This window comes from Neofelis nebulosa, chromosome 15 (genome assembly GCF_028018385.1).
Source record: "Neofelis nebulosa isolate mNeoNeb1 chromosome 15, mNeoNeb1.pri, whole genome shotgun sequence".
NCBI classification, from domain to species: domain Eukaryota; kingdom Metazoa; phylum Chordata; class Mammalia; order Carnivora; family Felidae; genus Neofelis; species Neofelis nebulosa.
In genome coordinates this window covers 28606283-28623570 of record NC_080796.1, presented here as the reverse complement: position 1 = coordinate 28623570, position 17288 = coordinate 28606283, and positions in this window count along the sequence as shown.

Sequence of the window (17288 nt, the reverse complement as noted above, 5' to 3'; positions counted from 1 at the left end):
ACAAGTAAACAATGGCTTTGAATGACACACTGGACCAGATGGCCTTAACAGATGTATTCAGAACATTTCATCCTAAAGCAGCAGAATATACATTCTTCTCCGGTGCACATGGAACATTCTCCAGAATAGACCATACACTGGGACACAAAGCAGCCCTAAGTAAGTACAAAAAGATCAAGATCATACCGTGCATATTTTCAGACCATAACGCTATGAAACTCGAAATCAACCACAAGAAAAAATTTGAAAGGTAACAAAGACTTGGAGACTGAAGAACATCCTACTAAAGAATGAATGGGGTAACCAAGCAGTTAAAGAGGAAATTAAAAAGTATATGGAAATCAGTGAAAATGATAATACCACAACCCAAAATCTCTGTGATGCAGCAAAGGTGGTCATAAGAGGAAAGTTTATAGCAATCCAGGCCTTCGTAAAGAAGGAAGAAAGGTCTCAGATCTTTCAGGTTGTGTAACCTAACCTTCTGCCTTAAGGATCTGGAAAAAGAACAGCAAATAAAAACCAAAGCCAGCAGAAGACAGGAAATAACAAAGATTAGAACAGATATGAATGCTATTGAAACCAAAAAAAAAAAAAAACAGTAGTACAGATCAACAAAACCAGGAGCTTGTTCTTTGAAAGAATTAACAAAATTGATAAACCACTAGCCAGTTTGATCAAAAAGAAAAAGGAAAGACCCAAATAAATAAAATCAAGAATGAAAGAGGAGAGATCACAACCAACACAACAGAAATAAAAACAATAATAAGAGAATATTATGAGCAACTATAGGCCAATAAAATGTGTAATCTGGAAGAAATGGGCAAATTCCTAGAAACATATACACTACCAAAACTGAAACAGGAAGAAATAGAAAATTTGAGCAGACCCATTACCAGCAAGGAAATCGAATTAGTAATCAAAAATCTGCCAAAAAACAAGAATCCAGGGCCAGATGGCTTTCCAGGGGAATTCTATCAAACATTTAAGGAAGAGTTAACACCTATTCTCTTGAAACTGTTCCAAAAAATAGAAATGGAAGGAAAACTTCCAAACTCTTTCAATGAAGCCAGCATTACCTTGATTCCAAAACCAGACAGAGACCCCACTAAAAAGGAGAACTATAGACCAATTTCCCTGATGGACATGGATGCAAAAATCCTCAACAAGATATTAGCCAACCAGATCCAACAATACATTAAAAACATTATTCACCATGACCAAGTGGGATTTATACCTGGGATGCAGGGCTGGTTTAATATGCGCAAAACAATCAATGTGATTCATCACATCAATAAAAGAAAGGACAAGAACCATATGATCCTCTCAATAGATGCAGAGAAAGCATTTGACAAAGTACAGCATCGTTTCTTGATAAAAACCCTCAAGAAAGTAGGGATAGAAGGAGTATACCTTGAGATCATAAAAGCCATATATGAACGACCCAATGCTAATATCATCCTCAATGGGGAAAAACTGAGAGCTTTACCCCTAAGGTCAGGAATAAGACAGGGATGCCCACTTTCGCCACTGTTATTCAACATAGTATTGGAAATCTTAGCCTCTGCAATCAGGCAACACAAAGAAATAAAAGGCATCCAAATTGGCCAGGAGGAGGTCAAACTTTCACTCTTTGCAGATGACATGATACTCTATATGTAAAACCCAAAAGATTCCACCAAAAAACTTCTAGAATTGATTCATGAATTCAGCAAAATTGCAGGATATAAAATCAACGCACAGAAATCGGTTGCATTCCTATACACCAACAATGAAACAACAGAAAGAGAAATCAAGGAATTGATCCCATTTACAGTTGCACAAAAAACCATAAAATACCTAGGAATAAATCTAACCAAAGAGGTGAAAAATCTATACATTGAAAACTATAAAAAGCTTATGAAAGAAATTGAAGATGACACCAAAAAATTGAAAAAGATTCCAAGCTCCTGGATAGGAAGAACAAATACTGTTAAAATGTCGATACTACCCAAAGCAATCTACATACTCAATGCAATCCCTATCAAAGTAACATGAGCATTCTTCACAGAGCTAGAACAAATAATCCTAAAATTGGTATGGAACCAGAAAAGACCCCGAATAGCCAAAGCAATCTTGAAAAAGAAAACCAAAGCAGGAAGCATCACAATCCCAGACTTCAAGCTATACTACAAAGCAGTAATCATCAAGACAGTATGGTACTGGCACAAGAACAGACACTCAGATCAATGGAACAGAATAGAGAACCCAGAAATGGACCCAAAAATGTATGGCCAGCTAATCTTTGACAAAGCAGGAAAGAATATCCAATGGAACAAAGACAGTCTCTTCAGAAGTGATGCTGGGAGAATTGGACAGTGACATGCAGAAGAATGAACCTGGACCACTTTCTTACACCAGACACAAAAATAAACTCAGAATGGATGAAAGACCTCAATGTAAGACAGGAAGCCATCAAAATCCTCGAGGAGAAAGCAGGCAAAAACCTCTTTGATCTTGGCCACAGCAACTTCTTACTCAACACATCTCTGGAGGCAAGGGAAACAAAAGCAAAAATGAGCTACTGTGACCTCATCAAAGTAAAAAGGAAACAATCTTCTGCACAGCAAAGGAAACAATCAGCAACACTAAAAGGCAACCGACAGAATGGGAGAAGATATTTGTAAACAACATATCAGATAAAGGGTTAGTATCCAAAATCTATAAAGAACTTATCAAACTTAACACCCAGAAAACAAATAATCCAGTGAAGAAATGGGCAAAAGACATGAATAGACACTTCCTCAAGGAAGACATCCAGATGGCCAACTGACACATGAAAAAATGCTCCACATCACTCATCATCAGGGAAATCCAAATCAAAACCACAATGAGATATCACCTTATACCTGTCAGAATGACTAACATTAACAACTCAGGCAACAACAGATGTTGGCGAGGATGCGGAGAAAGAGGATCTCTTTTGCGTTGTTGGTGGCAATGTAAGCTGGTGCAGCCAGTCTGGAAAACAGTATGGAGGTTCCTCAAAAAACTAAAGATAGAACTACCCTACGCCCCTGCAACTGCACTACGAGGCATTTATCCAAGGGATACAGGTGTGCTTTTTTGAAGAGGCACATGCACCCCAATGTTTATAGCAGCACTATAAACAATAGCCAAAGTGTGGAAAGAGCCCAAATGTCCACTGATGGATGAGCGGATAAAGAAGAAGTGGTATATATATACAATGGAGTATTACTCCGCAATCCAAAAGAATGAAATCTTGCCATTTGCAACTACGTGGATGGAACTGAAGGGTATTATGCTAAGTGAAATTAGTCAGAGAAAGACGAAAATCATATGACTTCATTCATATGAGGACTTTAAGAGACAAAACAGATGAACATAAGGGAAGGGAAACAAAAATAATATAAAAACAGGGAGGGGGACAAAACAGAAGAGACTAATAAATGTGGAGAACAAACTGAGGGCTACTGGAGGGGTTGTGGGAGGGGGGATGGGCTAAATGGGTAAGGGGCATTAAGAAATCTACTCCCGAAATCATTGTTGCACTATATGCTATCTAATTTGGATGTAATTTTAAAAAATAAAAAAATAAAGTTAGAACAAAAGAAGAATAAAAGTGAGATTACAAAAAAATAAATAAATAGCTCCCGGCTTTGAAAAAAAATAAATACATGAACAGATAATTCACACTCACACACACATACACACACACACACACATACACACACATACACACACAGATATAATAATGGCTTTATACACAGGGAATTAGAGTAATGCAAATTAAAACTTCTATGTCTTCTATGTAATGGCAAAAAATTCAAAAGAATGGCAATGTATTCTGGTAAAGGGCTGTGAGATAATAAGTTTTCATGTATTGTTAATGGAATGTTTTGAGGGAAATTTAGCATATTCTAACAAAACAACATAAGCACTTAATTTACTAATTTTTTAATTAATAAATAAATTAATTTATTTATTTTAAGTACGCTCCACGCCCAACATGTGGCTTGCACTCATAATCCTGAGATCAAGATTCACATACTCTACCACTGAGCCATCCAGGTGCTCCAAGCACTTAATTTTTTATCTAGCAATTTATCTAGTAATCCTAATTCTGGCAATTTATTCTGAAGATACACCTCCAACAATACCAAAGTATTATGCACAAGGTTATTCACTGTGGTATTGCGCATAATTGAAAAATATTTGAGGCACTCTAAATGCTTATATAAAGAAAAGGGGCTGGATTAGTGATGGTACATCCACACAATGTAGCATTTTTACACAACTAAAAATAACAAGATGTCTATGAAGTTTCTAGAATACTTTCCAAAATAATTGTTACATAAAAAATAAAGGTGCAAACAACTGTTTGTAATATGAAGGGAGGAGAAATAAGAAAATACACGTTTCTGCTGCATTGTGTAAATAAACAAACAAAAACATAGGAGGGATAACTCCGAAGCTCCTAATATTGGTTACCTAGAAGGAACAGGGATAAACGTGGTGGGGAAATGGGGAAAAGGGTAAGGGATGAGGGAAATGACATGAGGAAAAGCATAGCCCCACTGAAGCGGGATGGGGAACAAACCAAACTAATCTAAGTAACTGAATAATAGTATATTTAAAGTATATACCCCAAAGTTAAAGACAAAAAGAACTACACAGACACACAGCATTCAGTTAGGAGATTTTGTTTTTACAGGGATATGGAGTAGCTTTTGAAACTGTATGTATTGTAGGACTAAGCAAATAAGCAAATATGTTGTGGAAAATGAGAGCCAGGTTTCTCACTATTGGAGTAAGGGGTTACAAATAAAGAAAGATGGAAGTTGGAGGTCTCAGCATGATCTCATGGTTTTAATATCATGCAGATGGACAGCTCTAGAAAGAGGTAGAGTGAGTGTGAACGTGCTTTTTTCTGGCTCTGTCCTAGAAGCAAGGACATCCCAGCACCAAGGGGCACACCTAGTGCTCAGATTTTGTTTTCTAAACAACATTCTCAAAAAACAAACAAACAAACAAACAAACAAACAAAAAACAGGAGGAAAAAAGAAAAGTAAAGAAGAAAGAAAAGAAACTAAATGAAACCAAGGCTCCTTGAAGAAGTGGTTGATTCCAGGGCTGTAGGAAAAATACAATACTGAAATATTATGTAATGCCAGAAAGTAGGACGTGCTCAAAGAAATGAATATGTCTAAAGGACATAGGAATCAACTTGGAAGGACCCAAATTTGGAACAATTTGAACAATTAAATAATGATGTAATGGATTTTAACCCATTTAATAAAATAAGAATCCATTCTGAATAAATAGGAAAATTCTTCCTTTCAGTAGAGTTCCAATTCATAAATATAGGAGGAATGAAGAAATTGAACATTACTATTTGCCAAGCACCACTATAATAATTGTTTTAGACAGAGATCACCCATGGATGCTAATATAGGTGAATGCAAGTCTAATCAGAAATAGAATATGTGGTGTTATATTATTTCCTCACAAGATATTTATCAATTACAAAGGCTAAAAAAGAAAAGTAACCTTACACTGGAGAAGTCTGGCCTTAACCAAATATATACCACTTAGTGTGATTTATAGAGAAAAATATATTACTTCTGTTGTATTCTTGACAAAAATGCATAATCTGGATATAACCAAGAGGAAAAATCAAACTAACCAAATCTAGAGGAATTCAACAAGATAACTGACCAGTACTCTTCAAAACTGTCAGTGTCACTAAAGAAATACAAATTGAGGAACTTTTCCAAAGTAAAGGAGAATATGGATACATGACATCTAAATGCAATGTATGACTCTGGATTGGATCCTGGGCCGGAAAAAGGACACTAGTGGGAACAATGAAATAAACAGAAATAAAGTCTCTAAGTTAGATAACAGTATTATAATAGTAATATTTCTTAATTTTGAAATTGTGATGTGTAAGATGTTTACATTTAAGAAATCTGGGCATTGGGGCACCTAGGTGGCTCAGTCGGCTAAGCGTCTGGCTCCTGGTTATGCTCAGGTCATGATCTCATGGTTCGTGGGATCGAGCCCCACATCAGGCTCTGTGTTGACAGCTCGGAGTCTGCTTGGGATTCTCTCTCCCTCTCGCTCTGCTCCTCCCCTTGCTCTCATGCACACGTGTGCCTGCTCCCTCTCTCCTTCAAAATAAATAAATAAACTTAAAAAAGAAAAGAAAAATAAATTGGAGTGAAAGATGTGGGAACTATTTGCATCATTTTGTACTTTTTTATAAGTCTGAAATTATTTCAAATGAGAAGTTAAAAATATTTTTAAAGTAGTGCTTTTTATTGATAATTCTCTTTCAGTAATATGTTGGAGTTATATGAATACACATTTTTTTCTTCAACAAAGCTTTTTTTTTCTAATTCAAAAATGCAAATCGGGGCACCTGGATGGCTCAGTCAAGTGTCGGACTCTTGATTTCGGCTCAGGTCATGATTTCACACTTCGTGGGTTCCAGCCCCGCATCAGGCTCTGAGCTGACAGCTTGGTGCTTGCTTGTGATTCTGTCTCCCTGTCTGTCGGCCCCTGTACTGCTTGCTCTCTCTCTCTCTCTCTCAAAATAAATAAATAAACACTGAAAAGTGCAATTCATAACCAGTTTAATTTTTTTTCTGAATTGCCCACATTAAAAAACATAGAGAAAGAAAAGAAAGAAAAAAAGTTTGCATTGTTAAAGTCAATGAGTAATAAGTGCAGTGTCCCACAGGTCAGAGCAGAACTCTGTGGATAAAACACAGTATATATTTCTTTTTCCTCATGCAATTTAATACAGAAGATAGAAATTTTAAGTGACTGTCAATGGCAGCTTCAAAGAGAAAAGAAGTCACAAAAAGAGTGACGAACATGTAGCTTGGTGCAAGAAAAGTAGAAGGGTGGGACCATTTCACCTATTTATTTCAGTGACAGTGGTAGGTGCATTCACTTAATCATTCAACACATTTCTAGGTACTGAGGCCTGAGGCCTAAGAGAAAACCAGAGAGACAAGATGTGAGCACTGTTTTCAAGGAGCTCACATTTTTGTGTGCACGCGTGTGCTGGGGTGATGGGTCCACTGAGGAGTAAAATGCAGACACTAAAAGATGTCGGCATACACAGGGTTATTGGAGGACATAGATGAAGCAACTCACCAAATGTCTTACAGGTGGAAAGGACATGCACAGTAGAAACTGTAAGTGTCAGAATTACTAGCACTATTTGGATCCTCTCAGCTTGCCATTTCCTTCATGGCAACCACTTGCCTCCCTGAATCTCTGTGTAACTTACCAGTCATGGTGAAAGTAGGGAAAAATCTTTACCAGCCCTGAGAAAGGAAACAACATATCCAAGGAAAAGTGGAATTGAGTGAGAACGCGGACAATTGCAGAAACCAGAAAAGGCTCAGTATGGCCAGTGCAGATTGAGAGGAGTGAGTGGAAAGAGATGAAGTTGTAAAGGTAAACAAATGCCAGAGCACGAAGGACCTTATACTCCATACTGAGTTCTTGGACATTATCCTGAGGACAAAGGAGCATGGCTCTTTACAGAGAATTATTTTGTTTCAGCATACAAATCTTCAGTAGTTTGCAGTTTTGTTTTGGGACCCTATGTCAGAGCAACTTCCTTCTGACTAATGCTGCCCCCAAAATAACAACAATCCTCCCAATTTGCTGGGCCTATGGAACATTCTGACAATTAGATGATATATTTAAACATGAAGACCAAAGGAGATTGCCTTAGGGAAGATTCTTCTGTGTAGAACATCAGCACTCAGAGACTGTCCCCAAGCTTTTTCCCTTTTGTGTTGGAAACTGGCTTTGCCAGGGTGCCTGGGTGGCTCAGTCAGTTGAGCCTCTGACTCTTGATTTCAGCTCAGGTCATGATCCCACAGTCTGTGAGATAGAGCCTTTCCTTGGGCTCTGCACTGCCAGCACAGAGCCTGCTTGGGATTCTCCCTCTCCCTCTCTCTCTCTGTGCCTCTCCTGCTCAAACACACTTTCTCTCTTTCTCAAAATAAATCAATAAACATTTTTAAAAATGAAGAAAAAGAAGAAGGAGGAGGAGGAGGAACAGGAGAAGGAGAAGAAGAAACTGGCTTTGCCTCTGAATCCAGGGATTTATGGTAGGTAAATATCCTTCACATCCTCACAAACATAATGGTGATTAATAATAATAATAATAATAATAATAATAATAAGTAACATAATGGGATTTCCAGTTTCTACTTCTAAATGTTAGGGACTTAGAAATCACTCCATCCTAACAATAGGTAAAAAGCTAAATAGACTGAAAAATCAACAAATCTTATTGGATTTGTAAGAGAAGTGAGGTCACAGGGCAAACCACTACCCTCCAAAATGGAAAAATCTATAAATGAACACAGAATTTCAATTTACCAGAGAAGAAACCCCTAGCTGAAACCTTGTAGCAGGATTCTCACACAGAGTCGTGACACCAAGGCTTTTTTTTTTCTTCCAGGAAGCAACTTTATTCATGCCGGCACAACTCAGATGGGTTAGTACCCGAAGAACTGACCCCCGAATGCCACGTGGCATCGTTTTTTATACATTTTTTTACTTCTTTGTCTCCCATATATGTAACACACAAACGTGCAATCTGACTAAGTGGTCTCATGTTACAAGGTCGTGAGGGATGTTGTCACATATGTGTATAGCCTGGTTGCCTTGAGGTTTTTTTTTTTTTTTTTCCTTTCCTTTGGGAGGGGACCCTACCACAACCTCTGTGGGAAATAATACCAGCGCAGAAAAACCAGAACAGTGATTGACAAATCCTGGAGGCTCAGATTGGACGGTCTGACAATTACAAACTTGAGGGGGACCAAATCATGGGGGAGGGGTCACCATCCTGTGAGTTTTACTTTAAGGACCTCCACGAGGTTCTCACAGTAAATATCAGAGAAAAGGCTTGTGCTAGCACCAGTGCAGGAGAAAAGAAACCATTCTGAAATACACTAGAACACTCTGTTCTTAACAACACCTGCTCTCTGGAGAAACTATTTTAACCAGGGGGGGTTTTATCAGAGGCTTACTGACACAGGGGAAGGGAAATACCATCTCCAGCCCACTCCCACCATCTTGTTCCACATAATTGTGTGTGTTTTGGGGGGTTGGGGGAGCATCAGAGAATCCCGTGTGAAGTTCACAGTCCAGAAGCAAAGGTTCACCAAAAGACTGAGCCCTAATCATAAGACTATACAGCCCCTCCCCTTCCCTGACACCTCATCATCATATTACTAAAAACTTATTTGTAGCAGTTTCTTTAACCAAGTACATGCTTTCTTGCTATAAGTAAAATTACAAGAGATAACAAAAAGCAAAAATACAGGCTAAAGATACAGAGCAAGGAGAACCAGATATAGCAGGGATGTTGGAATTATCAGACAAGGAATTTAAAGCAACTATGATTAAGTGGTGCCTGGGTAGCTCAGTTGGCTAGGTATCCAACTCTAGATTTCTACTCAGGTCCTGATCTTGCAGATGGTGGGTTCGACCCTGTTTGGAATTCTCTCTCCCTCTCTGCCCCTCCCCCCTCAAAATAAATAAATAAACATTAAAAAACAAGTATGATTAATATGCTAAGGGCTCTAATGGATAACGTAGATAACAAAGTAAGCAGAGAAATGGAAATCTAAGAAAGAACCAAAAAGAAATACTAGAGATCAAAAAACAATGTAACAGACATGAAGAATGTTTTTGATGGGCTTATTAGCAGAGTGGACATGGCTAAGGAAAGAATCTTTGAACTTGATATATCAATATATCTGTTTATCTATATCTCTATATTAGATATATCAATAGAAACCTTCAAAATTGAAAAGCAAAGAGAAGAAAGACTGAAAAAAAAACCCCAGAAAATCCAGAAGTGTGGAGCAACCACAAAAGATAGGATGTCCCCATAAGAGGAACAGAAGGAGAAGAGAGAGAGAGATAGGAACAGAAAAAATATTTGAAATTATAATGTTTGAGAATTATCCCCCAAATTAATGCCAGACACCAAATTGTAGATTCAGGAAGCTCAGAGAATACCGAGGAGGGTAAATGCCAAAACAAAACAAAACAAAACAAGCAAACAAAAACACTACACCTGAGCATACTGTATTTTAAAAAATCCTAAAAGAAGCCAGAGAGGGAGAAAACCTTACCTAGAGAGGAACAAAGACTTAAATCTGACTTCTCAGAAGCCATGCAAAGGAGAGAGTGGAGTGTGGGTGTTTTCAGGAGTTGAGATAACACAATGTAACGCACAGTGGAATGTTGTCATTTAAACTGCTCATCATAATATTTTGAGGTTTCCAAAACGGTGAAGTTCAGAGTCAATGCTGAGTGGCCAAACTGAAAAGGCATAACACTTCTCACAGTTCGCTGCAAGGGGATTTTCCATTCAGTCTCTTTTTACCAGTTGCCACAGACACTTCATAAAATTACTCACCAGAGGTGGGAGTGTTTTTCAATTTTATCTCAAGGGTGTGCTCTACTTCACTGGAAGAAAAATCCGTTTACATTTTACCTACCAGTTGTGTAAGATTAGTCTGGCTATGCTAACCTGCTATTAAGATAACAACCACCACCTCCCCAAACTCTGTAACACAAAGTTTTTTTTCTTTGGTAGACAAGAAAATGAATAAAATGTTTTGAAAAACTAAAAATAAAACCTTTCAAAGATATCTCCTATGTCTTCTTTATTTATTTCCTTATTTATTATTTATTTTAAATTTTTAAAAATATTTTATTTATTTTTGAGAGAGAGAGAGTGCTAGTGGGGAGAGGGGAAGAAAGAGAGGGAGACACAGAATCCGAAGCAGGTTCCAGGCTCTGAGCTGTCAGCATAGAGCCCACGATATGGGGCTTGAATTCACAAACCATGAGATCATGACCTGAGCTGAAGTCGGATGCTTATAGACAGAGCCACCCAGGCACCCTTGCCTTTTCTGTTTCTTAACAAAGAATTGATTGTATTGATTTATTGAAGTGTTTGAGTTATGTGTACTTTATAGAAATACTTATGTGACTCAAAAGACCATTGATATACTTAAGCCATGAATTTAGCCTTAAACTTTCTAGCAACCAATATGAATAGTTAAGTGTTATTGGATCATATATAGATCCTAATAATTTATATTCTTTCTATTCGTGAGACAGATAGAAAGAGAGAATGGGAAAGAGAGGTAGAGGGAGAAAGAGAATCTTAAGCAGGCTCCAAGCTCAGCAGGAGCCTGATGCAAGGCTCAATCCCACAACCCTGAAGTCATGACATGAGGCAAAATCAAGAGTTGGACACTCAACTGACTGAGCCACCCAGCTGCCCCTATAGATCCTAATTATTTACCATCAAAATCATTTTGTAAAATATTTTGGAAGGCTATGGAGAATGCAGGAGAAAACTAGTGAGCTGGCAGGAGTCACTGAACACAAAATAATCTCTTTTCTACTTCTTGTGTAATTGTCACAAAAGTTCACAAACTTAATACAAATGCTGTATGTACAGATTAAATTTTTTTGTAAAAAAAAAAAAAAACAAAAACCTGAAGGAGAAGAGCTTCATATTAAAGTTTGACCCAGGTGGATGATAGGGGTTGGGATGAATGGGACTCAGGAGTCAGGAGAATCCAGGTGAGATTCTGTGACAGAGCTGTACAAAGTACCAGTAAACCCTTCTGATTCTGAACTGCATTTTCCTTCTCTACTTTAAACCCATTTTCTATTGGAAAATGCCATTCTCTTTCATATGATCATCTGTTAAATCTCTGAAGATAGACTTTTTACTATGGAATTTGGTGTCACATCAAGTAACTCTTAAAATTCGTGCAGGAAAAAAACAGTGATAACGGAAGGTAACTTTCATCAAATGTTCACCATGTGCCTGGTGTTATTCTAATGCTCCACATGCATTAACCCATGTGGATCACTAGACATCCTTTTAAAATAGGTACTATTGCCACAGAGAGGTTAAATAATTTACCTAAGTTCACACAGTGAGTAACTGGCAGAGCCTAGATTTGAGTTACTTTATTACAGGAATTTTCATACGATTTTCTTCCTATCCACAAGGGGAAGTTTTCATCAGCTTTTCAAAAGTTTGCTATAGAGCACCAAATAGATCACAAATTCAGATTTCCCTGTTAGTTCACAGGATAACAGAGTATGAAGCTTATGTGGAATAAAACAAGCACCTTGGGTCGCCTGGGTGGCGCAGTCGGTTAAGCGTCCGACTTCAGCCAGGTCACGATCTCGCGGTCTGTGAGTTCGAGCCCGGCGTCAGGCTCTGGGCTGATGGCTCAGAGCCTGGAGCCTGTTTCCGATTCTGTGTCTCCCTCTCTCTCTGCCCCTCCCCCGTTCATGCCCTGTTTCTCTCTGTCCCAAAAAACGTTGAAAAAAAATTTAAAAAAAAACAAACAAACAAACAAAAAAACAAGCACCTTATCTATTTTACCTTATCTATGTGTTATCATTTTGTTTACTCAATTCCCACCAAATATGCCTACATATTAGGTACAATGTAGTATATTTAAATTAATTTAAATTTACAAGGTGTTCTATTATATCTGGATTTGCCTGCAAACTTATATTCCTGTGCCCTATTTTATGATTATACAAGTTAACATTCCTAATAGAAACTTTATTCATGTCTGCTCCTAATTTCCTGCTTGATGTTGAATTGGTCACAAACTAGCCAATGGTTCCTATTCCCAAAGTGTAAAATCGAGGTGTGATACCTGGCTTATTAAATCACACAGGCAGAGACTGATGTTGTAACTTAACTTTTAAAAAATATGGGTTTCTCTTCTTGAATTGGACATTTCTTAAAGTCTGAAAAAGCATGTCAAGGAAAACTCAAAAAAAAAAAATATATATATATATATATATATATATGTCCAGGTTAAAATATGAGAAAGAAAATAGTCCTAGTCCTGAGCTGGGCAGAAGTTTATGATCTAATGTGATTAGCTACTCCTTTGGAGAAAAAAATTAGAATTGTACTTGATAAATCTTAACGAGTTTAAGAGCCACTTCTGTGAACCCCACCCCTTGTCTCTCAGTCCTGGGAAAAACCTCAGAATCTGTGATCTTTGAGTTCCTCAAAGAGTCTAATGAGCTTAGACCACAGTCCTTTATTCTCTCTTCTAATCTATGAGTTGAAGCTCTTTGCTTTCCTATTAAATATCTCTAGCAGGAGATGCATCATTCAATTGTTCTCTCAGGGAACATTTTCCTGGCAGCAGGTTTGAAATAAAATTTTGACTCCTTAAAATGTTTTTGCCTGAGAAATTGCTTTGGAGATATTTTAATGGGACTTTGTGACTTTTATTAAAATTCAAGTTGAAGTGAGGGAGGTGACACTTAGATCTTTATTAGCTGCACTGTTGAATTTACTCATTTCCTTTTCAAAGTCGAGCTTTTGATAGGATGGCTTTGATAGGAGACCAGAACCTCAGCACATTGATACCTGAGGGGGAGGAGAGAGGAGAGTAGCCTAAGGGAAGATAGTATTTGATTCAAAAGTCAGCACTGTTGGAGAACAAGAGGCCAGAGGCACCGAGGCACTGTGGCTCGGCACTGTGAGAATGTCCTGAAGGAAAGGGACGGAGCACCAAGGAACTGAAAGCTGTTTCATTCCCAGGACGCCGGAAGGACGCCGGGACTGCTCGTTCTCTCCAGAAGGACATCGTACGGGCGCCAGGCCTGGGAAAAGAATGTTTCGTCTGGCGCCAGATGTACTCATGACCCGGTATGGAATACACTGCAGGTGGATGGCCTGTCCAGATGTCAAATACCATGTTGTATGTGCTTGCTGCTGTCAGACAGTTTGCAAAAATGAAAGAGGCTTGAGCCAGGGGACCGATGCTTGCGCTCCGGGAGAGTCTTAGCCCCTGCTTTGTAGTTCTTTCGTCACCACACCTTTAGGACCCGTCTCTCTACAAGTGTAATTAGAAAACCTAGAGAGAGACAGGGAACAACGGTTTGATACGAAGTAGCTCTCCAACTCTTTGCAAACCCTCAAGTCAAGGGTGAGTTATGGGAGGTTCCAGTTTATGAAAGATTACTTATTTAACTCAACTTTTTATTTTATTTTTAGAAGTTTTGACTTATTTTGAGAGAGAAAGAGAGGGTGGGGAGGGGCAGAGAGAGAGAGAGAGAGAGAGAATCCCAAGTAGGCTTCCCACTGTCAGCACAGAGCCCCAGGCAGGGCTCAAACCCACGAACCGGGAGATTGTGACCTGAGAGAAAACCAAATGTCGGATGCCTAACTGACTAAGCCACCCAGGCGCCCCTTGATGCAACTTAACTTTTTAAAAAAAATTCTAGATTTTCCTGTGCATCATTTATTTCAGGATATTATTTGCTAACTCCCTATGGCCATACAAGAACTGACTAAGAAGAATAATTTAACTCTAACATCTGCTCTCTGAATGATCAAAATAGCCCTAGTCTATCTTGACATGAACTATAAAATTTGTATTTTTGAAAATACATAGATGTTTTTAAAATATAAGAAAACTCATTAATGTCACAAAAATCTATTAATTATAAATTATAATTATTTTATTATAAATTATAATATTTATTATAATTACAATTATACACTATAATTAAATTATTAATTATAACATGATCCTTTGAGGCACTGTTCAGTCAAATAGCCTTGCCTCAAAAAGTACAAAGTAAAAAAAGACACCTCTTCTGACTTCCTGGTTTTCCAAACACAACCATTTTGTCTGTTGAAAAGGCTGTGATCCTTATTTCCAGAGGGGTGTGGTCAAATGTCCACCAGATGGCACTCCACCTAGTCAAGGCTACAAGTGTCCTTACCTCCTTCCCTTGCTCAGCTCTGTCTCAACGTTGCCACCAGATCTAAAATCTTCACTCGCTACTCTTGTTCATGGACTATCCAAGGGGCTGGGTTGCCCCCCACCTCCAACCTGCCACCATGGAGAGATCCAAGTCTCAGAGTGGTGACTCATTCTTTCCTTCCTTATCCCCCAGCATTGATCATTACTTTTTATTGCAGTCTGCAATTCCCTGCTGGCACTTTCTCACTTACTCTAGCAGTTCTGGAGTTGGCTGCTGTTAGGCAATATATAGTTTCTATTGAGATATTTTTTTGAGATTTCTCTTAGGATTCCCCCATATAAATTTTATATTCCACCTGCCTTTGGGTTTCATAAGATTCAGTCAATAACTCCATATGTGCTGCTCTGTGTTGTTGGACTGTTAGGGTGAGCCCATCAGTTGTCACAGAAAGTTCAGCAACAGCTGCAAATAATTACCTCTAGCAGCTTCTAAAATGAAATCTGAAGGAGTGAATGATTAGGTGCGTTGCCAATGGCAGGAAGCCTGTATTAGTGATTAAGTCACTCCATTGAGCCTTTGATTCACAGGCTTGCTTTCTGTTAGAGCCTTTAAAAAATGAGAGTTATATTTTATGAGGCCAACACTACCCTATACTAAAGCCAAAGAATCCCCTCAAAAAGAAAGTTACATGAACATTAATGGAAAAAAAACCTCAACAAAATATTAGCAAACTAAATTCACCAATACATTAAAAGGATCATATATCATGATCAAGTGGAACTTACTCCAGGGATGCAAGGATGGTTCAACATTGGCAAATCAATTAACATGATATACCACATTAACAAAATAAAGAATAAAAATCATATGATTATCTCAATAAATACAGAAGAAGCATTGGACACAATTTAACATCCATTTATGATAAAAACTGTCAAAAAGTGGGTATAAAGGGAATGTACCTAACCAAATAAAGTCTGCATATGACAAACCCATAGTTAGTATCATTCTTGATGTTAAAAAGCTTGAAGCTTTTCCTCTAAGACCAGGAACAAGACAAGGATGCTCACTTTTACCACTTATATTCACATACCGCCAGAAGTTTTAGTCAGAGCAATTAAGCAGCAAACAAACAAATAAACAAAAAGGACATCTAAGTAGGAAAGGAAGAAGTAAACTGTCCCTATTGGCAGATGACATGATACTATATACAGAAAACCCACAAACTCCACTAAAAAAAACTGTTGCAACTAATACGTGAAATCAGTCAGCAAAGTAGTAGGATACAAAATCAATATATAGAAATCCATGGAATTTCTTTACACTAATAATGAACTATCAGAAAGAGAAATTAAGAAAACAACCCCATTTATAATTGAATCAAAAAGAATAAAATATCTAGGAATAAATTTAACCAAGGAGGTGAAAGACCTGGGTATTGAAATCTAAGACACAGATGAAAGAAATTGAAGGAGACATAAATAAATGGAAAGATATTCCATACTCATGAATTGAAAGAATTAATATTGTTAAAATGTTCATACCACCCAAAGTAATCTACAGACTCAATGCAATCCTTATCAAAATTCTACTGGCATTTTTGATACAACTAGAACAAATAGTTCTAAAGTTTGTATGGAACCACAAAAGATCCCGAATAGTCAGAGCAATTGTGAGAAAGAACAAAACTGGAAGTGTCACACTCCCTGATTTCAAATTATACTACAAACCTATGATAATCAAACCAGTATGGTATTGGCATAAAAAACAGATGCACAGATCAATGGAACAGAATTGAGAGCCCAGAATTAAACCCACATATATATGGACAGTAAATTTACAACAAAAAGCAAAGAACATACAATGTGAAAAAGACAATCTCTTCAATAAGTGCTGTAGGGAAAAGTGGACAATGACATGCAAAAGAATGAAACTAGATTACTATCTTACACCTACACAAAAATTAACTCAAAATGGATTAAAGACTTGAATATAATACCTGAAACCATAAAATTCCTAGAAGAAAACATAGGTAGTAAGCTCCTTGATATTAGTCTTAAGGATATTTTTGTCAATCCAACTCCAAGGGCAAGGGAAACAAAAGCAAAAATAAATAAAAAGCTCTTGCTTTTTACCAAACTAAAAAGCTCTTACACAGTGAAAAAAAAAAAAACCATTATCAAAACAAAAAGGCAACCTACTGAATGGGAGAAGATTTTCACAAATCATATCTCCAACAAAGGATTAATATCCAAAAAATATAATGAACTCCTACAATTCAACAACAATAAAAACAACCCAATAAGAAAATGGACAGAAGATCTGAATTGATAATTTTCCAAAGAAGACATACAAATGAGCAACAGGCACATGAAAAGTTGTTCAACATCACAAAAAATTAGGGAGATGTAAATTAAACCACAGTGAGATATCACCCCAAATCAATTAGAATGGCTATTATCAAC